Genomic DNA, 26,513 nt, shown 5'->3' with positions numbered 1-26,513 from the left:
CTATTAACTAAAATTACTGATAAAAGATTTTAAAGTTCGCTTGATACATGTGTGCGCCTTATAAAAAAAATGAAGGAGTATTAGTTAACACGAGCTTATAAAATTACATATACTGTATTATTTATGAAAACACACACAACCACTAACAGTAATACTAACAATAGTTAATCTGTGGGTGTACCTTGTGAAGCGTGAACCAAAAACCAGTAGTACTATTTACTACTCCATCAACTTTCTAAATTATGAGACGATTTAACTTTTTAGATACATTATTTTTATTAATAATATACATTTCATATTTAAATGAATATATATAGCAATCTATAAAAGCCAAACATGCATCTTATAATTTGGAACTTGGAACTCGAGGAAGTACTCCTCGTTAGCCGTACCTACTGTAACTGTACACACATGCCTTCCACGTATGCAGCGCGTTCGCGCGCGTACTTCACTTGGCCTCCACCCTTGTCAACGGCATCCCTCCGGCGCTATAGTCGGAGAGGCTGTCGCCGGCGTATGGGTGGCGCGGCGTGCGGCCGTTGTACGAGCTCGTGGAGTTGGACGCGGAGTCGGCGGCGCCGCTGCCAGTCACTGCTTTCAAGACTCGCTCGATCTCGCCGACCGCCTCGCCCATCGACGGCCGGTCCGCGCCTGCCTCCTCCACGCACCGGAGCGCCAGGTCCACGAACAGCTCCAGCCTGGCGATCCCTGACGGCGACGTGGCCACCAGCGCCGGGTCCAGCAGCTCGTGCAGGCCGTACAGATCCTTGCTCCGGTCCAGCGCCGCCTTCACCTCCCGGACGATGTACCGGCCGCGCTCCAGCGGCTTCCTCGCCGTGACGACCTCCAGCATCAGCACGCCGAAGCTGTACATGTCGCTCTTCTCCGTCAGCTGCTGCGTCATGTAGTACTCAGGGTCGAGGTACCCTGCATGCAATAGTACATACATATATATAAGCTCGATGATCCAGATGGCTGTAAATAAATGTAAGGATCGAGGAGCAAGCTAGTGACGAACGAGCAGTGACCATTGTGCCCTTGAGTGGTAACTGGTTGATCTCCCCTGCCGTGCTCTGGCAGAGGCTTGGAGAGGTCAAAATCGGAGACCTTGGCGTTGAGACGGTCGTCGAGGAGAACGTTGCTGGACTTGATGTCCCGGTGCACGATGGGAGGGTCAGTGAGCTCGGGCAGGATGTAAAACATAATCTGCTGCTGATCTCTCTTTTGCTGTAACAGAATTGGTATTTGGTCAGCTCGACTGTCCAGTCTCTACTGTTGTAGCAGTATGGCAATAGGCCAACTCTAGTACATTAGTTGGTAGCTATTACATCAACCATGTCTTGGTAGTGGGCTGATCTAAGTTTTGTACTGCTAGTACTAGGAGTAGTTGGTGTACCTTAGAAGTAGATTGTTGGTGTACTCACCAACAACTATGTATCTGGTAGAGGTACTAGCACTTGTATATATATCACACCTAAGGCAATGCAAAAGAGCAGTTCAGTTTGCCACATTCAGAAGCAGAGCTTTCGGTTAGCGCTGGGCTTGTGTTGTGTGTGTGAGCTGTTCTCAATATTTTCTTCTACCTCTAGCCATAGTGAGTGAGTGTGCTGGTAAGCTTACTGCTTACCTATGCAGGGCAGCCGAGGGACCAACAAGTGGTATCAGAGTCGTACAAGCGCCGTCGCCGGACTAACCGCTGGTGATGACGGACGGTTTGGAGATGAGCGACAGCAGCGGCGCTGTTGTGGCTGCCCAGCCACGACAGGAGGTCGTCGTGCGCACGGTGCAGGAGGTCAGCGGCACCAGTTGGCCGACGCTGACTCGCACCAACTATGACGAGTGGGCGGTGACCATGAAGGTCAAGCTCAGAGCCCGACGGCTCTGGAATGCCATTGACAAGGACATCGACAACAAAGAAGATAACATATCAGCATTGGAGGCTATCCTCGTTACTATGCCAGCGGAGTACAGGGAGTCGTTGGGGGAAAGAACTCTGCTAAGGAGACGTGGGAGGCCATTGCAGCGATGCGCGTCGGCTCCGACTGCGCAAAGAAGGCGACGGCCCAACTGCTGAAGCAAGAGTACGCCAACCTCAAGTTCAAGAATGGTGAGTTGGTGAAGGACTTCTCCCTCCGTCTGTAGTCACTCATCAGCAAGCTGAAGAGCTACGGCATCACCATCGACGAAAAAGAGGCGGTCTCCAAACACCTCCACTCTATGCCGGTGAAGTACATCCAGGTCGATCTCTCCATAGAGATGATGCTGGAGTGCCCAAATCGTAAGCAGGAGAAGAAGGCTGAGGCTCATTTGGCGTAAGCTGATGATGATGATGAGACCACTCTTCTGATGATGACATTCTGTGCATTGCACGACGTTGAGACCAAGGAGAAGGGAGAGGTGATGGCAGTGGAAGGGCACGGGAAGGCTCTAAAGGCTGTTAACCTCAACGAACCGCGCGCCCAAGTTCACCTCGGATGTGTGGGCAATGAGCAGGAGCAGCGGTGGTACCTGGACTTCGGTGTCAGCAACCACATGACGGGCTCCAAGGAAGCCTTCTTTGAGCTCGACGGCAACGTGACCGACACGGTGAAGTTCGATGATGGCTCAAGGATGGTGATCTGAGGGGGCGGCATCATCATCTTCAGGTGCCAGAACGGCGAGCACCGTGTGCTGATGGATGTATATTACATCCCGTAGCTACGTTCAACCATCATCAGCATTGGCCAGCAGGATAAGCGCGGCAGCGAGGTACTGATCAAAGACGACATCCTCAAGATCAAGGACCAGGAGCAGCGGCTTCTTGCCAAGGTGAAGAGGTCCCAGAACCGGCTGTACCTGCTCGACTTGAAGGTGGAGCAGCCTATCTGCTTGGCTGCACGGCACACGGAGGAGCCATGGTTGTGGCATGCCCGGTATGGCCATCCCAGCTTCGATGCTCTTGGTTGGCTGGAGAAGATGGTGACTGGGCTGCCTCATATCGAGCATGTAGGCGAGCTGTGTGACAGCTACCTGGTTGGGAAGCAAAGAAGGCTGCCATTCCCGAAGATGGCGAAGTACCGTGCGGTAGAGGCCCTCGAGCTGGTCCATGGTGACCTCTGCGGGACGATCACGCCGGCGACGCACGGTGGGCGCAAGTACTTCATCTTGCTAGTGGATGACTACAGCCGGTTCATGTGGCTATAGCTTCTGACCAGCAAGTCTGAGGCAGCAGAAGCGGTCAAGAAGATCAAGGCGCGTGTGGAGGCGGAGAGCGGTAAGAAGCTGCACGTGCTGCGGACTAATCTAGGCGGCGAATTCACTACGGTGGAGTTCACTGCGTACTGCGCGGATCAGGGTGTGGTGTGACACCACACCGCACCGTAGTCGCCATAGCAGAATGGCATGGTGGAGCGGTGGAACCAGATGGTGGTCAGCATGGCTCGATCCATGATGAAGGCCAAAAGCATGCTAGCAAAATTCTGGGGAGAGACGGTGACCACAGCGGTGTTCATCCTCAACCACACGCCCACCAAGGCCTTGAAGGGCAAGACGTCGTTTGAGACTTGGCATGGACGTATGTCGAATGTGTTCTTCCTCAGAACATTTGGCTGCATCGGCCATGTGAAGAACACCAAGCCTCACCTCAACAAGCTAGAAGACAGGAGCACACTAATGGTGCTCTTAGGCTATGAGGAGGGCACCAAGGCGTATCGGCTCTATGATCCCAAGGGAGGCAAGATGGTGATCTCTAGGGATGTGGTGTTCGATGAGATGGCAGCCTGGGACTAGGAGGGTCCGAGCACGGGGGGAGCTGGAATCTTGAGCAGTACCTTCGTCGTCGAACACTTAGTCATCCACGGTGGTGGAGATGCTGGAGAAGAGGTGCCGACCACCTCAGGAGTGGTGCCGAGCGGTCCAGCAGTGGAGCCGACCACTCCAGCAGTGGATCCAACCACTCCGAAAGTGGTGCTGAGCGGTCCAGTAGCAATGCTAACCACTCCGACAGTGGTGCCGAGCGGTCCAGCAGTGATGCCGACCACTCTGGCAAAACAGGAGGCCATGGACCATCGATCGAGTTCACCTCTCCACCCACCAACATCGATGAGTACATGGACGCTTTCCACGACAGCGAGGAGGTCCGGTTTAGGTGGGTGGACAACATCATCGGCGAAGGGGGAGCTCCTGGGTTGGCCAGTCATTTTCTCGATGACCCAGAGCTGCTCCTTGTTAATGTAGAGGAGCCACCGATGTTGGAAGAGATGAAGGCCATCGAGGACAATGGGACATGGGAGCTGGTGGATCCACCGGTGGGCTGTAGGCCAATCGGGTTGAAGTGGGTCTACAAGGTGAAGCGAGATGAGCACGGCGCCATTGTCAAGTACAAGGCTCGGCTCGTCTCCTATGGCTTCGTGTAGCGTGAGGGCATTGACTTCGAGGAAGTCTTTGCTCCGGTGGCGCGAATGGAGTCTGTTCGCTTGCTATTGGCCATGGCCGCAGCGAAGGATTGGCGCGTCCACCACCTGGATGTCAAGTCTATGTTCCTCAACGGCGAGCTCGCGGAGACGGTCTTCGTCAAGCAAGCTCCGGGCTTCGCCATCAACGGCGCTGAGCACAAGGTGCTCAAGCTGCTCAAGGCGCTCTACGGGCTACGGTAGGCCCCTCAGGCGTGGAGCGCCAAGCTCGATGCCACCTTGGGCGAGCTTGGGTTCACTCGCTGCGCCACAGAGCACGCGCTGTACACGTGGCGACGGGGAAGAAGGAGCTCGTCGTCAGCATGTATGTGGACGACTTGATCGTCACTGGAGCGCGGGCGGAGGACATCGACGGCTTCACACATGAGATGGCTGCTCGTTTCAAAATGAGCGATCTCGGCGCGCTCTCCTACTACCTCAGCATTGAGGTGAGGTAGGGGAAGGAGCACATCTCCCTGGGCCAGCGCGCCTATGCGGAGAAGCTACTGGAGCGCAGCGGCATCGTGGAGTGCAAGCCGTGCGCAACTCCAATGGAGCAGCGTCTGAAGCTGTCCAAGCACAGCATGGCGGCGAAGGTGGACGCGACGCGCTACCGGAGCATCATCGGCGGGCTAAGCTACCTCACGCATACTCGGCCGGACATCACGTTCGCGGTCGGGTATGTCAATCGCTTCATGGAGGACCCACGCGAGGATCACTGGACGACGGTGAAGAGGCCGCTGCGCTACATCAAGGGGAAGCTTGATCAAGCGATCATCTTCCTCAAGAGTGGCAGCAAGGGTGGGCTGCGGCTCACGGTCTTTAGTGAGGCACCCCCCCAAGGCAAAGGAAAGTGAGCCAGAGCTCACTGTTTTCAGCGACGCAGACATGGCGGGCGACATCGACGGCGACGGAGCACCTCCAGCGTGCTCGTCTTCCTCGGAGCGGCCCCCATTGCTTGGCAGTTGCTGAAGCAAAAGATCGTGGCGCTGTCGACGTGCGAGGCGGAGTACATCGCAGCAGCCACGGCGGCGTGCCAGACTATCTAGCTGCGTCGGCTGCTGGTTGAGCTGACCGGCGAGGAAGCTCACCTGCCAGCTCTGATAGTGGACAACCAGTCCGCCATCGCCCTCGCCAAGAACCCTATCCTCCACGACCGGAGCAAGCACATTGACATAAGTTCCACTTCCTCCGGGACCGCATCGATAGAGGGCAGATCGTCATCGAGTTCGTCGAGACCGGCAGACAGCTCGCTGACATCCTCCCCAAGTCACTCGGGCGCCTGCGGTTCATGGAGCTGAGAAAGATGATTGGCATGGATGAGGTAAAGGCTTCGGGTTAGCAGCAGGATTAGGGGAAGAATTGTAAGACATAATCTACTGCTGACACTACGGGATACAGTAGATTTGCCGAGTGTCAAGGGCACTCGGCAAACGCCCAAAAACACTCGGCAAATACTTTGCCGAGTGTTACACTCGGCATACAGCACACGGCATTGATTTGTCGGCAAACAGTAGTTTGCCGAGTGTTTTTCATCGGGCACTCGGCAAATAGTTTGCCGACTGTCAGTAAACACTCGGCAAAAATAAACTCTCGGCAAAAAAAATTTGACGGGATGGAACGGCGATGTCGATTTTGCCGAGTGCACGACGGAAAACACTCGGCAAAGTTTCTCAACTTTGCCGAGTGTCAGAAATAAAACACTCGGCAAAGTTTCCTAAGGTTGTCGAGTGTCAGAACTAAAACACTCGGTAAAGATTCCCAAGTTTGCCGAGTGTTAGAAATAAAACACTCGGCAAAGTTTCCCAAGTTTGCCGAGTGTCAGAAATAAAACACTCGGCAAAGTTTCCAAAGTTTGCCGAGTGTCAGAACTAAAACACTCGGCAAAGTTTCCAAAGTTTGCCGAGTGTCAGAACTAAAACACTCGGCAAACAAGCTCCAGCGGTCAGATTTTATGGTCACTTTGCCGAGTGTCCACTGGAATACACTCGACAAAGAAGGTTACCAGAATGGAAAATGGTCTCTTTTTTAATAATGTCACATATCTCTCAATCCACAAAAAAAACCATGACAATTCACAATAAAACATCATGACAGGCATAATTATTTGTCACATGTATCATAATTCACAATAAACCATCATCATAATTCACAATAAACCACCATCACATGTCACAATAAACCATCATCTCAATTTACAATAAACCATCATCACAAGTCACAACTAAGACACAATACAAATGCAATCACTGCGTAGGCCCTTGGAACCTCTGCGACAAATCCGGGTCTTGAAACTGATTATTTGATGCCGCCGATTGATTCTGCACAAAAGAGAAGTATTCGAAACAGTGTTAGCTTCCTTTTTAACAGTGTTAGACTTCATATTGCAAAGTGAATTTCAGTATCGAAATGTGTGCATCTAAAGCACTCGGCATTGTCACTGTTTCCCGTAGTGAATGACGACACGAAGAATTCTTTGCGTCAGGAAATCAGAGCTGAATATGTCAATGATGCGCATTACTAAGTCAGCAAGGTTGACAAAAAAAAAAAGGGAACACATCCATTCATGACAGCAAAGTGAAGAATGCATCATGCTCATTGCTCTGGCCACACCACACAGCAAAAGATAAGAAGAAATGATGAAACTCCAAATCGCCAATGTGAGTATCTTCATAGATGATTTTAGTGCTCCAACCTACGAAACAGCAAAAGGGCCTAAACAACAATCATGGACATACAAGACTGCAGTATAACGATATTTCAAGTTTTCCCCACATAATATTGCACAAACCAAATTGCAGGAAAGGTTTAAGGGAAGTGTGTGGAAGTGTATGTGGAAGGGAAGCAGGTGTAGAGAGGATGCATTAGTTTGATGATTTGTTAAAACTGAGGCTGGGAACTTGGCCTCTGATTGAATAAATCTTATATAATTATTATATATATAAGCAAGTTGTTTCTACTTTCTGTAACAAAAACCTAATCTGTGTAGAACTCAAGAAATTTGCTAATACTGAACTCTCGCTGTTTTACAAACTAGTAAAACCCTTCTGGACTCAGAAAAGGTACACATTCAACCTAATGTCAATATTTTATAAGTTTCTCAGAACTTTAAACAGACAAATCAACTTTTGAGTAAAACTTTCCACTTTTTAACCAGACTTTTGGAGTCAGAAAGGGATACATTCAACTTTATTTAATTTTTTTTATAAGTTTCTCAGAATTTCAAACATTAAGTTAGACAAATCAGACTTTTGACTTTGAATTTTAAGCTTTCCACTTTGTAACCCAACTAGTGAAACTTCTAAGTACTGTACATTATCTCCAGTCATCATTCAAAATTGATGGCCACATAGTCATCATTCAAAATTGATGACCACAGTAGATGTGGTTTAAAATGGATCGGCACAGTAGATGTGAATTGTCTTCTTTCTTTCTTTCCTTTTTTTTTTTTGCTAGTTCTTTCTCACTTAAAAAGCCCCAAACCATAAGAGAAGAAATCTTCACAGTTTTCCATAAGAGGAGAAATCTTCACAGTTTTGTCTGCATTCACGTGTCTATCAGTCTATGTATCAGGTACAGAAAACAAGTGTGTGTTCTTAGAAACAAGAGAAAAAAAAATGAAGCATCTCTAAAAGTAAGCCCTTTAACTGGCCAAACAGTGTCCTAGTTCTTTAATCACTTTCACATCAAATATTCAACCCTGGAAAGGGTTCAGCAAACAGAAAGCCAGAAACGGCTGCTCTCACGAGTCTAACCACCAAACAAGAATGCAGTGTAGCTATCGGCCTATCGATCGGCAGAAATTCATGTATTGAAAATCAAGAACCAATCCAGCAGCTAGTGGGGCTCGATGGGTCAGATAACCCATCCCGACAAGGAATTACAGGAATTTCTGGTTGGATTGCTCGAATCTACCGAAAATTCAAGGGCGGAACCGCAGAAGCCTTAGTAGAACAGGGAATATAATTTCAATCCGAGCAAGCAACGTTAGGGCTTCCTTACCAGCAACGACAAGAAGGTGAGGACGAATTCGACTCGATTCCGTTCCGATTCCCGCTCCGCTCGGTGGCCTCGCCGCCGCGGGCGCCGTCGGTGTGGGGGGGGGGTGGCGCCGCCGGGTGGAGCCGCCGCGGGCGTGGCGCGCCGGGGCCCGGAGGGCAACGCCGAGGGGCGCGGCCACGCCGCCGGTGTGGGGGGGGGGCTCCGCCAGGTGGAGCCGCCGCGGGCGTGGCGCGCCGGGGCCGGGAGGGCGACGCCGAGGACCGGGAGGGCGCCGCCGGGGGATGGAGCGGGGGCGGGGACGCCGGCGGGGGGAGGCGGCGGGCACGCCGGCGGGGGCGCCGGCGGGACGGGGTCGGGTGGTCGCGGCGTGTGTCTGTGGCGTGTGTGCGTTGTGTGCGTGTGTGTGGCGTGCGGGGTCGCGCCGGGTTAACTGTTAGGGGGTATGCCGAGTGCCCGCGATCTGGCACTCGGCATAGCTCCTTTTTTATTTTTTTTATTTTTTCAAAAGGTCTACTCGCGCGGCAGTGGGCCTGCACCAAGACTTTGCCGAGTGTTTTCTATAAGACACTCGGCAAAGAGATACTTTACCGAGTGTTATATAGAAACACTCGGCAAATTACGCTAATATTTTATGTATACCTTTAATAGCTTCTTTTAGTAACTTTTTTCCTATATATTTTGAAAAAAAACTTGTCAAATTCACTCAAAATGCATATTTGTTTTTTCTACTAATATTATTTCATTATTTCATGCAGTTATAGCTCAAAATTAATTTATATCAACTAAAATTCTATAATTGCAATTAATAAATAAAAAAATATCAAACAGATCTGAAAATTTGTCAAAATTTGACATGAACTAATCTATGTTGTGTATTGCCTATACAAAAAAATTTGAACTCAAACCCAATTAACATGTCACTTGGACTCTAAATCTTATCGGATCCTTCTAAGTTCTACGAATTTTCTCCGGAGATGCTTCCGTTTGTAAGCATCATACGTCACAAATTATGCGAAACATTCTCAATTTTTTACCACAGCCTCCACATATGATATCATGACATCTTGACAAATCTCGTGATTTTCAGACTTCGTTTGGTTTTGGTAGAATTTTAAAATCATTCGAACACACGTTCGTGGTCGTGTTTCCTGAACAAAATGTTCGAAATTTCTTTTCATTTCCTGTATGAGACATCAATCCGGATTCAATGACATGAATATGATTTTTCCACTCATTTTATTCTATTATTTCAATCACTTGCAGTTCAAATTTCGTTTAAATCAATAAATTACTCAAAATGAAATTAATTCACTAAATATAGCAAACAGACCAAGAAATAGACCAACTTTTAACATGCAGTACCAAATGTCGTATGTGGGGAGTAGAAAAATTGTGGAGGGCCGAGGAGGGAAAAATTGTTTTTCATTCGCCGAGTGTCTCCATAAACACTCGGCAAACCCATACACTTCGCCGAGTGCCGGAATAAAACACTCGGCAAATCAATACTTCGCCGAGTGTCTCTAACGGACACTCGGCGAAGTACTAACGGTCGGCACGCCGCCCGGTAGAACGGCGCACGCGCGGGTCACGTGTTGGTTATTGCCGAGTGTCCCCTAGAGGCCGAGTGTTGACACTCGGTAAATATTAGATATGCCGAGTGTAATAGTATGCCGAGTGTCTTGGAGTAAACACTCGGCAAATGTTCTGTTTGCCGAGTGCCCGATATAATGCACTCGGCAAACAGAAAGCACTCGGCATTGTCACCGTTTCCCGTAGTGTGATCTCTCTCTCTCTTGCTATAGCAGAGTTGGTATTTGATCAGTTCGGCTGTCCAGTCTCTATTGTTGTAGTAGTATGACAATAGGCCACCTCTAATACATTAGTTGGTAGCTATTACATCAGCCATGTCTTGGTAATGGGCTAATCTAAGCTTTGTACTGTTAGTACTAGAAGTAGTTGGTGTACTCACCAACAACTATGTACCTGATAGAGCTACTAGCACTTGTATATATATCACACCTAAGGCAATGCAAAAGAGCTGTCCAGTTTGCCACATCCAGAAGCAGAGCTTTCGGCCAGCGCTGGGCTTGTGTTGTGTGTGTGAGCTTTTCTCAATATCTTTTTCTACCTCTAGTCATAATGAGTGAGTGTGCTGGTAAACTTCCTGCTTACACGGTAGCCGAGGGACAAACACAGGTAAGCGATGCCTTGGCCGCGCCAAGCAGCACCCGGAGCCGCCGTCTCCAGTCCAGCCGCACGGCGGACATCCCTGTAAGGCTTTCCTTGAGCGTGCCATTGGCGACGTACTCGTAGACGAGCATCTGCTCGCCCTGGTCCAGGCAGAAGCCGACGAGGCTGACCACGTTCTTGTGGTGCACCCGGGAGAGGAGCTCGATCTCCGTCCTGAACTCCAGGCTCCCCTGCAGGGACCCCTGCTGAGACCTCTTCACGGCGACCAGCTGCCCACTTGGCATTGTTCCTCTGTAAACATGCACTTGTTGTTATTCGTTCAATCAGCAGATAAGTCAGCAAGCCTCAAGTCTGAACATTGGTACTCTTTCTCATATGCTTGTGTACACATGGAAGACAACTAGTAGGAGTGGAATCTAATACATATGTTTGCATGCATGGTCACTGCACCTTCCCATAACCGCCCTTCCCGATGTCGTTTGCCTCCGAGAAGTTGCAGGTGATCTTCTTCAGCTCTTCGAACGTGAACATGCGCACACCACGCAGCTGGGGGATGCTGGCGCTGGTGCTGTTTATGTCCCACGAAACTGCAGGCAAGGCAACCCCAGCCAGTATGTAGGTATGCATTCATCATGGTACTAGCGGTGAGGGATAATAAGAGGTGGAAATAGAATTATAGAAATACTATATACTAATTAAATGCCAGTCAGCAGTGCTAACCGAGAGATTCAGTCTGCTTTGGTTGTCTCTTCCTTATTGGAACAACTCCGAAGATAACCAGCAGCGCAAGAATTATTGCGGCGGCAAGAACCACACTACCAACCGAAACTCCGATGATAAGCGCCTTGCGAACACAAGGTTGACAAGTACCCTTGTGTGTTCGTTTTGTGATGAGTGATTGTCAATGTGATCCACGAAGTAGGTTGAGTGGTGACTAACCCTACCATGGCGAAAGCTATGTGTGCGACATGTCTATTGGCTTGTGTTGTGCAGGTGTAGAGCTCGGATGCGGTGGTTGACGGCGAGGTGAAGGTCAAGGAGGACGTGCCGTGCCGACAGACCGGGAGCGGTGAAGGACGGACGTGAGGCTTGGACCGAGGGACCCAGAGGCCGGGTGACTAGCCGTGGTGGCTGACACTTGGGACATCGACAAGTGCAAGAAGACATGGAGTGACGGTGTTGACCGGGTCAAGACGGCGGACGCGTGAGTCGAGCGAGGCTCAGGAGGACTTGGCGGGCCGGCCGGTCGAGGACGGCGGTGACACGCGTCGGATGGCGGGGGACGCGTATGGAGTACGCTACTCGCGGACGGTTTGATGGTTTGGACCTCAAAACCATTGGATGGACGGTTTACGGGTTTGGGCCTCAAAACCCGGGCGGAGGTTCCGAGGAGGGACGGACGGCACGGGCGGCATCGGGGAGTTCGCGTCGAGGCGAAGCTACCGGTGAGAAGGCGCGGTGGCCGTCGGATCAAGATTACACCGGGTTGGACAACAACGCCCTTGGGCTTAGCGGTTCAACTCATTTGTATCCAGGGGCAAAACTGGGAATGTGTAATAGCCCTGTTAAATAGGATGAGGGAGCCCCCATCTCCCTCACCTCCTCCAGTTTTCATTTTCTCCTTTAGGGTTTCTTCCTCTAGTTTGCTTCCATGTATGAGAGAGGTCCACAACTCAAATTGTGACTTGGTTTTGAAGGAATCGGTGGCCGTAACCACCGTATGTCCTCCGGGATTCATGATTTAGTTGTGTTCTTGATGTGATTTTGGTGTTCTTCACGAGCTCCTTTTGTCCCTTCTTGTCTCCCCTCTCGTTTCTTCGATTTGGGATGGTTTTGGTTCGTTCTTGTTGCCTTGGATCGATCAGTGACATGAGTAGAAGCTTTCCACCGAAGGAAATCCACTAATTCCTCACGAGATCGCAGATCCGGGCAATTTTAGTTCTTGACCTATTTCTTGGGGGTTTCTTCAATTCCTTCGATTCACAGAGTTAGAGTTTGTCTCGGGCTATGATCTTTTAGAGGTTGCCTTTCTACTCGCCTGTGAACTCTTGTGCAAAGTTTCAAGTCATTTAGAGTTGATTTGATCAAGTTATGGCTTGATTTAATTTTTCCCGAGAAACTGCTCGTTCATACCGGACGTGTCCGATATTTTTCACTTTGGAGTTTTGAGCTGAAATTTTGTGGAGATCTTCCCTTGGTGTCTAAAGAGCTATGGTTAAAATTTCATGATTTTTGGACACCGTTTGATGGGGTTTCGGATTTTTCTCTTCCGGTCACCTTGCTGCTGAAAATCCCGGACGTGTCCGATATCACACCGGACGTGTCCGAAAATACCGGACGTGTCCGGTATAATACCGGACGTGTCCGGTATTTGCAGGAGCAGTGCTGTTTTATTTTGGGAGTTTGCTCGTTTGGGCTTCGATCTGTGGTCCGTTTGCTCTGTGGTGACTCGCTGTGTTCTGAGGGAGCATCCACCCTTCTCTAGGGTCGTGGTCATCAAGTCTTTCGTGTATGGTTTTTTGGGGATTGATTTTGGGACAGTGGTCGAAGATTTCGAAAGAAATTTGAGGCTCCCATTCACCCCCCCCCCCTCTGGTCGCCGTTTCCGGTCCTTCAATTGGTATCAGAGCCGGTTAAGGATCATTCCACCTTAATCGGTCCGTGATCCACGAAGGCGACATGGAGCGTGGTTCCGGCAAACCACCGCACTTTGATGGGTCCAACTATCCTTATTGGAAGATCCGCATGTCTGCGCATCTCCAGGGGATTGATTGGCTCGTCTGGGAAATTTGCGAGGATGCTACGTACGTTGTGCTCCCTGTTGCGGCCCGTACCACCCAGGATCACAAGGATCGGCACAACGCGAATAGCAAAGCTCGTAGTGTGCTTTTCTCGAGTCTTTCGCTTTCTGAGTTCGAGCGTGTCTCCGATTGTACTACAGCTCGAGAGATCTGGGTGAGGCTTCAGAGCTATCACGAGGGGACCGCACAGGTCAAGACCAGACTCTACGAGACGTACAAGCACGAGTACGAGAACTTCTCTCAGTTTGATGGCGAGTCCATCGATGCCATGTTTTCCCGCTTTCAGACTATCGTCAACAAAATGAAAGCGAACAAGGCCAACCTACCTTATAGTGATCATGAGAGGGCGCTCAAGCTTCTCTATGCCCTTGATCGAAAGGTATGGGATGTGAAGGTGTCGGCGATCATCGAGTCCGCCAACTACGACACCCTCACCGTTGACGAGCTTTTCAGCAAGCTCAAGTCCACAGAGATCGACTACCAAACCCAAGCCAAGCTCAAGAATCCCTCTGCACCAACCATGGCTTTGGTCTCAGGTAGTGGTTCAAGTTCATTGACTAACCCTTCACAAGCTTCTTTCTCTTTGTCGTGCTTGATGTCAGTCACAGAGGAGCAGCTGGAGTCTCTTGGGGATGATGAGTTGGCACTTGTCATCAGTCGGTTCTCTCGGTTTCACAACAACCGTTTGAATCGCCGACGCAGTGGTGGCCCGAAGGAGGGATGCTATGGATGTGGAGATCCGGACCACTTCGTCGCGCACTGCCCCAAGAAGAAGCCCTTCATCAACAAGTACGACTCCGGCAAGCGCAAGGATAAGCGCGACTACGCCTCTGGCAAGCACAAGGCCAAGGGCGGTTTCGACAAGGAGGCGATCAAGAAGGCGTACCGCAGGAAGGCTAAAGCTCAAGAACGCGCCTTCCTCGCCTCCCTCAGCGACCTCGACGACGACTCCGACGATGATCACTCTTCTTGTCCCTCGACCGATGATGAGTCCGAGAAGAAGCGCGAGGACAAGCTCAACGGTCTCTGCTTTGTCGCCGGTGCAAACCGTGGTGGGTTTTGCACTATGGCGGTTGACGGTGGAGCAAAGCTCAAAAAGGACGTCGACGTCGACGACGACGAAAACGAGGTACCGCCCACACTTGACTCACTTATGCTTGAGCTTGATACTATGAATGATACATTGATGAGTCAAGATAAGTTGCTTAAGCGTGCTGCCCGCGAGAGAAAAGAGTTTAAGGACCAGCTAGAGGTTGCTTTGAAGGAGTTGGAGCTTGCCAAGAGTGGTGTAGTGGTGTCAGAGGAGGAGGAGTGCGATGAGTGCGCTATACACATGTCTAACCTCTCTGACTTGCAATCCAAGTATGCTGTTTTGCTTGATGAATGTGATGAGTTGAAGTCTCGTTCTGGGTTGCTCGGTGCGTGCAAGTCCTGCTCAGGCTTGCAATCTGAGTTGGCAGAGAAGGTTGCCAAACTTGCTGAGTTTGAGAAGGCCAACTTAGATAGCATCACCACTACATGTGTTCGATGTGAAGCTTTGGTGTTGGAGCTTGAGTCCTGCAGGCACGACAAGATGGGAACCGAGGAAGAAAACACACAACTTCGGTCCATCTTGAGCTGGGTGTCGTGCAATGAGCCTCAGTTGGGCATGATGGTGAGCCAGTTCAGGCGGGGAACTGACTCATCGGGAGTAGGCTTTGCTATAGGTGGGAAGGGTGAGCATGTCTATGGCAAGGTTGGTGAACATAGTGGTTTGAACCCAAGTGAGAAACCCACCAACACTCCCAAATTGATCAAGATCCCTCCACCAGAGTCTACCAAGCCTATGATCAAAGATGGTGTGTTTGAAGAACCACCAAAAGCTCCACCATCCAAGCAAGTTTGGGTTCCCAAACCGAACCACTTTCGGAACTCACTCGATACTCTACCCAACATCTCTAGTGCACCCCTTCCTAAAGCCAAAAAGCCTCAGAGAGTGAACCACATCCACAAGAGAGTGAGTCAACCACCATCCAAGAGAGAGGTGAGGTACCACTGTGACTATTGCCATAGAGATGGTCATTTGGCTGAGTTTTGCTTTAGGAGGAAGAGAGATGAGCGGCGTGAGTACGAGTTGAACAACCGGAACATGTACCGTCCTCCCCATGGCATACATGTACCGCCTGTTCAGAGGCACAGTGTTAGGCCTAGAGGTGCAATGCCTCAAGGTGCTAGGCCTCAGGTGGCGAGACCACGTGGTGGTCGTGCCCGGCGTGGCCCAAGTCATGACCTATATGACTCTGGACCTCGCAACGGTGGCTTTCAGTCCCACACTCCTAGCGGACCACGTTTTCCCCCACGTGGTGATCGCTTCTCTCCAATGGGACATGGCATGTATGGTGTTTTTCCTGACACTTTTCCAGGGCAAATGACTCAACACTGGTATTCTCCTCATTTCACTAACCCCAGTGTTGTGCCATTTGCTCACCCCCTGTCTTTCTATTGATGCAGAGCGGAGGCCTGGAGAACACGTGGCTTGTTGATTCCGGCTGTTCGCGCCACATGACCGGAAGTTCCAAATGGTTCTCCAGCCTCGACCCCATGCAATACAAGGAGTACATCACATTTGGGGACAATAGCAAAGGTAAGGTGCTGTCTCGTGGGACCATTCGGGTCAATGAGTCTTTTATCTTGAAGGACGTTGCTTTGGTTTCAAGCCTGCATTTTAATTTGCTCTCTGTTTCGCAACTCCTTCAAGATGGGTTTGAGGTGCGCTTTAAGACTGGACTTTCTCGTGTGCTCGATTCTCAGGGACATCTAGTTTGTCAGATCGTTCCTTTTGGCCGAGTTTTCAGAGCTGATTTCTCTCAGTCTTTCGGTTCTTCTCGCTGTTTGGTTGCCGGATCTTCTTCTGATTTATGGAAGTGGCATAGGAGACTTGGTCACTTGAGCTTCGATCTCCTAGTGAGGTTGAGTTCTCTTGACATGATCCGAGGATTGCCCAAACTTAAGTTTGAGAAGGATCTGGTATGCCATCCCTGTCGCCACGGAAAGATGGTGGCTGCTTCCCATCCTCTAGTGACTCAGGTCATGACCACGAGACCCGGTGAGCTACTCCATATGGACACTGTTGGTCTGGCTCGGGTTCGGTCAGAGGGAGGGAAGTGGTACGTTCTAGTGATCGTGGATGATTTTTCTCGTTATTCTTGGGTGTTTTTCATGGAGGGTAAGGACGAAGCGTTTTTCTCATGCTCGTGACTTGATCTTGAGGTTGCAAACTGAGTTACCAAAGAATGCCATACGAGCTATCCGCAGTGACAATGGCACTGAGTTCAAAAACTCTCAGTTTGACACCTTTTGTGCTTCCTTGGGTCTTGAACATCAGTTTTCTTCGCCCTATGTCCCTCAGCAGAATGGTGTTGTTGAGCGCAAAAATCGGACTTTGGTTGAAATGGCCAGGACGATGCTCGATGAGCATAGGACTCCTAGGCGTTACTGGGCCGAAGCCATCAACACCGCCTGCCATGTTTCAAACCGCATTTTTCTTCGTGCTTTCTTAAAGAAGACATCCCACGAGTTGCGGTTTGGGCGTCCACCCAAGGTGAGTCATTTTCGAGTCTTCGGTTGCAGGTGCTTCATTCTTAAGCAAGGTAATCTTGACAAGTTTGAATCTAGATCTTCGGACGGTATATTTCTCGGTTACGCTTCTCATTCACATGCGTACCGTGTGCTTAATCTTGAGACTAACCGTGTCGTGGAGACTTGTGAAGTCACCTTCGACGAAACCATGCCCTCTTCTATTTCGGTCTTTGAATGTGCAGGTGATGAAGAGATGGGTGATAGCATTTTTGTTAAGGATGACGATGACGTCGATTGGGATGATCCCAAGCCATCTCAACCGGCTGCCCCGATCGAGCCAGCTTCGACCACTTCGGCTCACGGCCCCGAGCCCTCCACCTCTACTTCATGGGGTCCGTGCGAGCCGCTTCCTCAATCGACTGAGGAGGCCCCAGCTGTGGATGAGGGGGAGGCGACTTCGTCTTTGGGTGCACCTCGACATATCCAGCGACGCCATCCTCCTCAGACCATGATCGGCGACATCGACGAAAGGGTAACGCGTTCCAAGTCTTATCATATTTCCCATTTCGTTCATTCTGCTTTCGTAGCTTCTTTTGAGCCTCGAGATATTGGACACGCACTATCTAATGCCGATTGGGTTAATGCTATGCATGAGGAGTTAGAGAACTTTGAGCGGAACCAAGTGTGGGTTTTAGTTCCACCTCCACCAGAGTGCCACCCCATAGGTACAAAGTGGGTTTACAAGAACAAGCAGAGTGAGGATGGGGTGGTGGTGAGAAACAAGGCGAGATTAGTGGCTCAGGGTTTTTGCCAAAAAGAGGGAATAGACTATGAAGAAACCTTTGCTCCTGTTGCCCGTCTAGAAGCCATTAGGATTCTTTTAGCATTTGCAGCTTCGAAAGGGTTCAAGCTGTATCAGATGGATGTGAAGAGCGCCTTCTTGAATGGGTACATAGAGGAAGAGGTTTATGTGAGGCAACCCCCTGGCTTTGAAAATCCAAAGTACCCCAACCATGTTTTTAAACTCCACAAAGCCTTGTATGGTTTGAAACAAGCCCCGAGAGCCTGGTATGAGCGTTTGAAAGCTTTCTTGCTTGATAAGGGTTTTAGGATGGGTTCCGTAGATAAGACTTTGTTCCTCCTCAAGCAAGGCACAGACATCCTTTTGGTTCAGATATACGTGGATGATATAATCTTTGGTGGCTCTTCTCATGCTCTTGTTGCCAAGTTTTCAGATACTATGAGCAGGGAATTTGAGATGAGCATGATGGGCGAATTGACTTTCTTCCTTGGGCTGCAAATCAAGCAAACTCGTGAGGGGACGTTCGTGCACCAAGGCAAGTACACCAAGGACGTGCTCAAGAAATTTGATATGGGTGAGGCCAAGCCTCTTTCGACGCCCATGTCAACCACGACGGCCCTGGATGAGGACAAGGAGGGAGAAGCCGTGGACCAGAAGGAATACCGAAGCATGATTGGGTCCCTGCTGTACCTAACGGCGACGAGACCGGACATCCAGTTCGCAGTCTGCTTGTGCGCGCGCTTTCAGTCTTCGCCGCGCACGTCTCATCGTCAAGCCATCAAGCGGATCCTCAGGTACCTTCGTTTCACACCCGAGTTTGGTCTTTGGTTTTTAGCTTCCTCCTCTCTTTCTCTTTGTGGGTATTCTGATGCGGATTATGCTGGTTGTCGTGTTGAGAGGAAGTCCACTTCGGGGACTTGTCAGTTTCTTGGATCTTCTCTTGTGTCTTGGTCTTCTCGCAAGCAGTCTAGCGTCGCCTAATCCACCACAGAAGCTGAGTATGTTGCTGCTGCTGCTTGTTGTTCCCAGTTGCTTTGGATGATAGCTACTCTGAGAGACTTTGGGTTAGAGTTTAGGCGAGTGCCTTTGTTTTGTGACAGCACCAGTGCCATAAGTGTAGCCAAAAACCCAGTCCTTCACTCAAAGACAAAGCACATAGAAGTCCGCTTTCACTTCTTGCATGACCACTATGAGAAAGGTGATATTGATCTGCACCACATTAATACCCAAAACCAGCTCGCAGATATCTTCACCAAACCACTTGACCAAGCCCAGTTTGCTCGCTTGCGAGGGGAGCTTGGAGTTTGTTTCCCTTTTTAGAGGAGGGGAACTTTGGTTGTTGTATTCTAGTTTTGCTTTTCTTTGTAGTTTAGCCTTTGTTTTTGTTTTTATATCATACTTGCATATCATATCATCATGTATCATATTGCATCCTGAGCTTCATCCTTATAGTAGCTAGATTGACACTATGCTCTTGTTGGGGATGTTATGGATATACATGATGTGCTTTTGGCTTAGGCTCCTCTTGATCAATTGATGCATGTTATGAGCTAAGCTTGTTTTCCAAACTGTGAACTTGATTAAAACTTGTTGAAACATGAAATGTGTTCACCACTACTTGTGCAACTAGCATGTGTAGAATGTGTTGAGATCTTTTTCTTGCTTCATGTATATGCTGAGTTGCTACGGCTCATACTTTGAGTTACACACTTGCTTGAGAAACTTGAATTTGTGCTAAAACTTGAAAATCAAACTCAGTGATTTGAAAAGATCGGGATGGGTCTGTACTATCCTATGTCAGAGTATCGAGACAGCTCCAAATTGCACTTAATGGTGAACTTGAGCTTTGTAATGGATACCGAGATCATTGTCTTAAGCTTCTGATTGCTTTTGGCATAGGCTTGACATGGTCGCTAAGTCAGGTTTTGGTGGCACAGATAACCTCCCGCACACACTTGTCTGACAAACTTTGGTAATAAGCTGCATAACTCTGATAAATTTCAATTGGTGTCTAAAATTTGATCAAACCACAAGTTTGTCTCATGACATGATGTGTGAACTTTGTTTGGGGTAGTTCACTTTGCATACATGTGTAGCACAAGGTCGATCTCCTGTCTATTTTTGCTATGTGCTCCTTTGGTGGTGAACCCTCTTTTAAAATTGCTCAAACTTGATCAAAATTGCTTTAATGCCATATTTCGTCTCATTTGGTCACTTTGAGCATTTGCTAGCACTTGTATGTGTTGCTATATATACATGACAGCATCAACTAGAGCCTCTTTTCAATCTACTTACTATAATCTTGAAGCTTCTGCATTCGTGCATTTCTGCATTCATAGCATGATTTGAGGGGAAGATGCAATCTTTGGGCTCTAGCTTGATAAGTGCATGTGTCAACAAGGGGGAGAAGTTTCCACACTCACAATGTCACCTAAAGTTGAGCGATATGCATTCATTTGAGAGAGATTGCACTTGTTCAGGGGGAGTTGCAGTTGAGGTGTTTTGCTAGATGTGTTGAGCCTTTGCCTCTTCTGGAGGGTCTAGCAGTTTTGCATTTGAGGTGTTTTGCTAGATGTGTTGAGCTTTTGCCTCTTCTGGAGGGTCTAGCAGTTTTTCGGCCTTTCGAGCTTTGCTAGTGGCGTTGAGCCCGTTGCCTCTTCTTGAGGGCTAGTTTTGTTTTACTTGGTTGCGTCGAGCCGTTGCCCATGTCTTTGGGGACCAAGTTTTGCTCACCTTCAAATGACCCAGTTTTTGGCTTTTCTTTGGCTTTTGGTCATTTGGGTGAGTTCTTTCTTTTCTCTTCTTCTTCTTTTCCTTTTGCTCAAGCTGTTCGTGTATTGGTGTTGACAATGCACTCATCAAGGGGGAGATTGCGAACACAAGGTTGACAAGTACCCTTGTGTGTTCGTTTTGTGATGAGTGATTGTCAATGTGATCCACGAAGTAGGTTGAGTGGTGACTAACCCTACCATGGCGAAAGCTATGTGTGCGACATGTCTATTGGCTTGTGTTGTGCAGGTGTAGAGCTCGGATGCGGTGGTTGACGGCGAGGTGAAGGTCAAGGAGGACGTGCCGTGCCGACAGACCGGGAGCGGTGAAGGACGGACGTGAGGCTTGGACCGAGGGACCCAGAGGCCGGGTGACTAGCCGTGGTGGCTGACACTTGGGACATCGACAAGTGCAAGAAGACATGGAGTGACGGTGTTGACCGGGTCAAGACGGCGGACGCGTGAGTCGAGCGAGGCTCAGGAGGACTTGGCGGGCCGGCCGGTCGAGGACGGCGGTGACACGCGTCGGATGGCGGGGGACGCGTATGGAGTACGCTACTCGCGGACGGTTTGATGGTTTGGACCTCAAAACCATTGGATGGACGGTTTACGGGTTTGGGCCTCAAAACCCGGGCGGAGGTTCCGAGGAGGGACGGACGGCACGTGGCGGCATCGGGGAGTTCGCGTCGAGGCGAAGCTACCGGTGAGAAGGCGTGGTGGCCGTCGGATCAAGATTACACCGGGTTGGACAACAACGCCCTTGGGCTTAGCGGTTCAACTCATTTGTATCCAGGGGCAAAACTGGGAATGTGTAATAGCCCTGTTAAATAGGATGAGGGAGCCCCCATCTCCCTCACCTCCTCCAGTTTTCATTTTCTCCTTTAGGGTTTCTTCCTCTAGTTTGCTTCCATGTATGAGAGAGGTCCACAACTCAAATTGTGACTTGGTTTTGAAGGAATCGGTGGCCGTAACCACCGTATGTCCTCCGGGATTCATGATTTAGTTGTGTTCTTGATGTGATTTTGGTGTTCTTCACGAGCTCCTTTTGTCCCTTCTTGTCTCCCCTCTCGTTTCTTCGATTTGGGATGGTTTTGGTTCGTTCTTGTTGCCTTGGATCGATCAGTGACATGAGTAGAAGCTTTCCACCGAAGGAAATCCACTAATTCCTCACGAGATCGCAGATCCGGGCAATTTTAGTTCTTGACCTATTTCTTGGGGGTTTCTTCAATTCCTTCGATTCACAGAGTTAGAGTTTGTCTCGGGCTATGATCTTTTAGAGGTTGCCTTTCTACTCGCTTGTGAACTCTTGTGCAAAGTTTCAAGTCATTTGGAGTTGATTTGATCAAGTTATGGCTTGATTTAATTTTTCCCGAGAAACTGCTCGTTCATACCGGACGTGTCCGATATCATACCGGACGTGTCCGATATTTTTCACTTTGGAGTTTTGAGCTGAAATTTTGTGGAGATCTTCCCTTGGTGTCTAAAGAGCTATGGTTAAAATTTCATGATTTTTGGACACCGTTTGATGGGGTTTCGGATTTTTCTCTTCCGGTCACCTTGCTGCTGAAAATCCCGGACGTGTCCGATATCACACCGGACGTGTCCGAAAATACCGGACGTGTCCGGTATAATACCGGACGTGTCCGGTATTTGCAGGAGCAGTGCTGTTTTATTTTGGGAGTTTGCTCGTTTGGGCTTCGATCTGTGGTCCGTTTGCTCTGTGGTGACCCGCTGTGTTCTGAGGGAGCATCCACCCTTCTCTAGGGTCGTGGTCATCAAGTCTTTCGTGTATGGTTTTTTGGGGATTGATTTTGGGACAGTGGTCGAAGATTTCGAAAGAAATTTGAGGCTCCCATTCACCCCCCCCCCCCCCCCCCCCTCTGGTCGCCGTTTCCGGTCCTTCACGCCTTGTGGCTCGCCTTTGGTTCAGGTGGAGGCTTGAACTCTACACATTCATCATATCCATGCCATGAAAACCCAGTGAACAGTGTGGAGCTCATCTTCTTAATTACCTTCTTTACCACATTACTGCAGTTTCTTACTGTAGTGGATAATAGTGATAAGTGGTCGATCTTACTTACTTACCGTCCGCAAGAGTGTAATGCTGCCCGATGAAAATGTAGGGACCAAATTCATGAGGCGGTTTATATGTCTGATTGCTCAGCAGAAACGCAAGTTCAGAAATGTCACGCGCACTGAACTGAGGCTTGCCACTCGGAAACACCTCCAGGCTCATCTTCATGTTGTTGACCGCATCATAAGATGGATCCTTGATAGATATTGAGTCCACCGGGACATCGTGCGCTGTGAATTTCACCTTCATATCCTTCTCCAGCTTAGTAAAATACTTGTACGAGGCATTGCTCGTGTCAGAAAATGCGGGCGCTCGCAAGGACAGTGTCCCTCTGTATGGCACGGCACAGACGCAGCTGGCGGGGCTCAGATCCTGGTCCGGGGGCAGGCATGTGGTGGACAGCTGCTGGTCATCAGAACTGTGGTGTACGGCCGCGGTGCAGGACTTATTGGTAGATTGCCCTGTTGACGTGCAGTATGCCTCGTTGCTCCCTTGGTCGCAAAGTGGATTACCGACAAGTCTGTGGCAATATGCAATGGGCAGTATTATTGTGGGGTAGCATGCATAGCGTGTTGTAAGTTGCAGGGTACACAGAAAAAAACAGCAATATACTACTAATACATGAGTTTCTTGTCATAATTTGGTGCATCCATAGTGTATCCAGTGATTTGATTGCCTTGCAAGCCGATTAGTTGTAGCTCAGGGCTGAAGTATCGTCCAATTTCGAGTGCACCACTGAAATTGTTTCCCCGAAGCCTCCTGTGAGGATATCATATCAAGGAAGTGCCAATGAATTGAATATGGATAGTTTGAGCATTCTATTAATTTCTATACTATACTTGCTGAGCTCACAGTGGGCATACACTGTACTCGAAGCTTGTAACTTCTATATATAATTATCTATGTAAAAAAAGTAACCACTGGCCTGTTCGCTTGTCTGAATTCTGGAGGAATCTGGATGGTTTGGAGGAATGCTGGAGGAATTTGTGAGAGAAAAACACTGTTCCGGACGAAAAAATAAGCGGATCAAGCCGGGTTTAAGGGCACGCAAACGGGGTGTCTGAATCCCAGAAAGATTGAAGAGAGATTGGGGTAGGTGCCCAGGAATGTGCAGATTTTCAAGGAATCTGCAGTCAGTCATATAAAATAAAATTCAGATAAATGTTGTGGACGAAGAAGCACAAACAAGGTAGAAGGGGAGAGAGGGTTAGTTACTACAATGAAGTCAAAGATGGCAGAGTAGTAAACCAAGCAGGAGCATTTGATTCATTGACACTGTTGTTGAAACTGTTGTTGCTCATGTCCCTGCGACAGTTGCAAAAGATTCAGAATCCGGATGCCTGTATCTTAATTCCAGAATGGAAAGGTGCACTCATCACTTACACATATACGAGTGATTGCATTCCTGTTAGATCTGGTAGTGGACCAGTAAAATTGTTGTTTTCAAGGTGCCTATAGTGTCAGATGAGAGAAGATACAGGGCAGTAAGTTTGCTAGTATTTCAGAGCTGATACTGACAAAAAAGCTTAGTACTGTGCTACATAATAAGAGGCTCACAGTTCTTCGAGATGGGTAAGGTTGCTGATACTGACAGGAATTGGCCCAGTCAACTGATGATTACTATCAAGACGCCTGCTCAAAAATTTCATTATCAGAACTAATATATACTATAGGCTAGTGTATACCTCATTTTGTCTCATGTCAGTCATAAATCACAGATATGTAGGTGAAGTACTTACAGAACTTCTAGTTTATCAAGAAGGCCCAATGTAGGAGGAATACTACCAGAGAATTCGTTGTTGTCAAGCAGCCAGAGCACGTGAAATAAATGAAGCCACTATATCTCACCTTCACATAAAGAATCAAGAAAGACGACTTTAAGAATTCAAGGTCCTCAGCCTTACAGATGTATGGGTTTCATTTCTGATTTGAAAATCTGGATGGGTATGGAGCCTGACAGATTATTGGCTCCCAAGTGGCTGCACAAAAAAAAAAGGTGTATGCACATCTTCACCAAACCATAGCTGAGGAACTGCAAAATCTTCAGACATCAAGAGAGATGTCGTGGAATGTACTTACAAGTGCTTTGCATCTGTCAAGTTATCCAATCCAGGACCTATTCCATTGGATACGGGAAGTTCTCCGGTCAGCAAATTGTTACCCAAATCAAGCCAGTATAAGTCCAGGATTCCGCCTAGTGATGGCGGGATGGGGCCTTGGAACTTGTTGTTGTTCAGAGATCTGTAGGCATAGAATATAATGAATAATCCTTTTTCTATTAAAGTGCACAGATATCGTGAGAAGCGATGAGTAAGTGAAAGAACACTATAAATACAGATGAAATGGAAAGCAATTCTTGAACTTTGTTCAGTAGTATAATCCAGGTCCACTGAACTTTTTAAAATGAGAATTGAGATCCTTAAACCTGTTGACTGTGCTATGCAAGGTCCAAATGCCATTAACCAGCAACTATATTAGTTAAGATTGGTACTTGTGAATCATGTTCAAGGGTCATAAGATTTTCCTTTTCTGAGAAATTTATAGGCTATTTCTCTTTTTTCTTAAAGCAACTGTCAGTTACATCATCTTCTTTTACTATACTAGTTCATCAACCCATACTACTTTGCTCCTGTATGGCTTAAAATCTAGAAGTTCTTGTAATACCCACAAACAATTAAAAAAAGTTACTTATGTTTGCGCCCTCTTTCTTTTTGTGTTATTCTTATGATATACTAGCCTATCATCTACTTCTGTTACATACTCCCTCCATTCCAAACTATAATACGTTTTGGCTTTTCTAGATACATAGTTTTTGATATGTTCTATTTAGAAAAGCCAAAACATCTTATAATTTGAAATGAAGGGAGTTACACATACTAGGAGTTTAAGTTGTATGTCTTTCGTATTATTCTTGACAAACATACCATAGGATATTTTTACCTGTTCAAAGAAGAACTGCTAGGGAAAATAGAAACAGAGGGTCTCATTCTTTTTTAAAAGAAAAATAAAACGGTCATAACCGCTAGAAATGCCACTAAACTGCTAAATGTCGCCCCAATTTCATTTTATCTGCTAGTTGATTTTATCGTTAGACATCAATATATCTTATTACCACGGTTAATAATACTGTAATAAATTGCAAATATATTATCAGCATGGAGCTCCTCACAAATATCGTAGTTTCGTTAACTGTCCTAATTCCTTTGGTATTTCACCAGAAAGCTGCATCCAACAAGAATTCTGCAGACAAATGTAAGTCAAAGGGATGAATTTCTGTGTAGTGAATTATATTCCAAGGTTTTGTGAACCAAATAGAAATACCCACAGGTTTTGGAGGTTACTCAAGGCACCAATGGACGAGGGAAGAGAGCCATGCAAGCCCACGTTATAGGACAAGTCCCTGCAGCAGAAAAAGGGTAATTCATGACAGCCTAGGTGCCTAGGTGCTCAAACTACCAAGAGAAGAATTTACATACAGGTGTTGCAATTCTTGTACGAATTGAATGTCCCCAGAAAGAGTTCCTGACAGCTCCAAGTTTCCGAGTTTTCTACAAAACATTAAACATCCATCAAAGAGAACAATAACAATACAATCTGCCATCGTCTATTTAGAAAAAAAGTTCGTGGCCATATATATACATATATATTGCAGATACTAACATCGACGTGACCCGGTTCCCAGTGCAAACTATCCCTGTCCAGTTTTCTCCACAAGGGTCATTGCCGGACCAGCTTGCTCGCTGCTTGTCCCAGGAATGCGCCATCGCAAGAAGGCCAGATGCTGCACAAATACAGAGAAGAAAACAAAACTTGCCGACCAAATAGTCCAACTCATTAGAATTACCACTGTCATGAAAAACTGAGATTGGGAGTATTTTTCCTGAGATG

General features: G+C 48.2%; 1 pseudogene; it reads right to left on the bottom strand.

Moving 5' to 3' along the window:
• Positions 1 to 448: 448 nt before the first annotated feature.
• LOC136505094 (leucine-rich repeat receptor protein kinase HPCA1-like) lies at positions 449 to 26,400 on the bottom strand (annotated as a pseudogene).
• Between the last annotated feature and the right edge of the window lie 113 nt (positions 26,401 to 26,513).

This window comes from Miscanthus floridulus, chromosome 14 (assembly GCF_019320115.1).
Source record: "Miscanthus floridulus cultivar M001 chromosome 14, ASM1932011v1, whole genome shotgun sequence".
Classification (NCBI taxonomy): domain Eukaryota; kingdom Viridiplantae; phylum Streptophyta; class Magnoliopsida; order Poales; family Poaceae; genus Miscanthus; species Miscanthus floridulus.
This window is presented reverse-complemented; position numbering and strand designations above follow the sequence as displayed.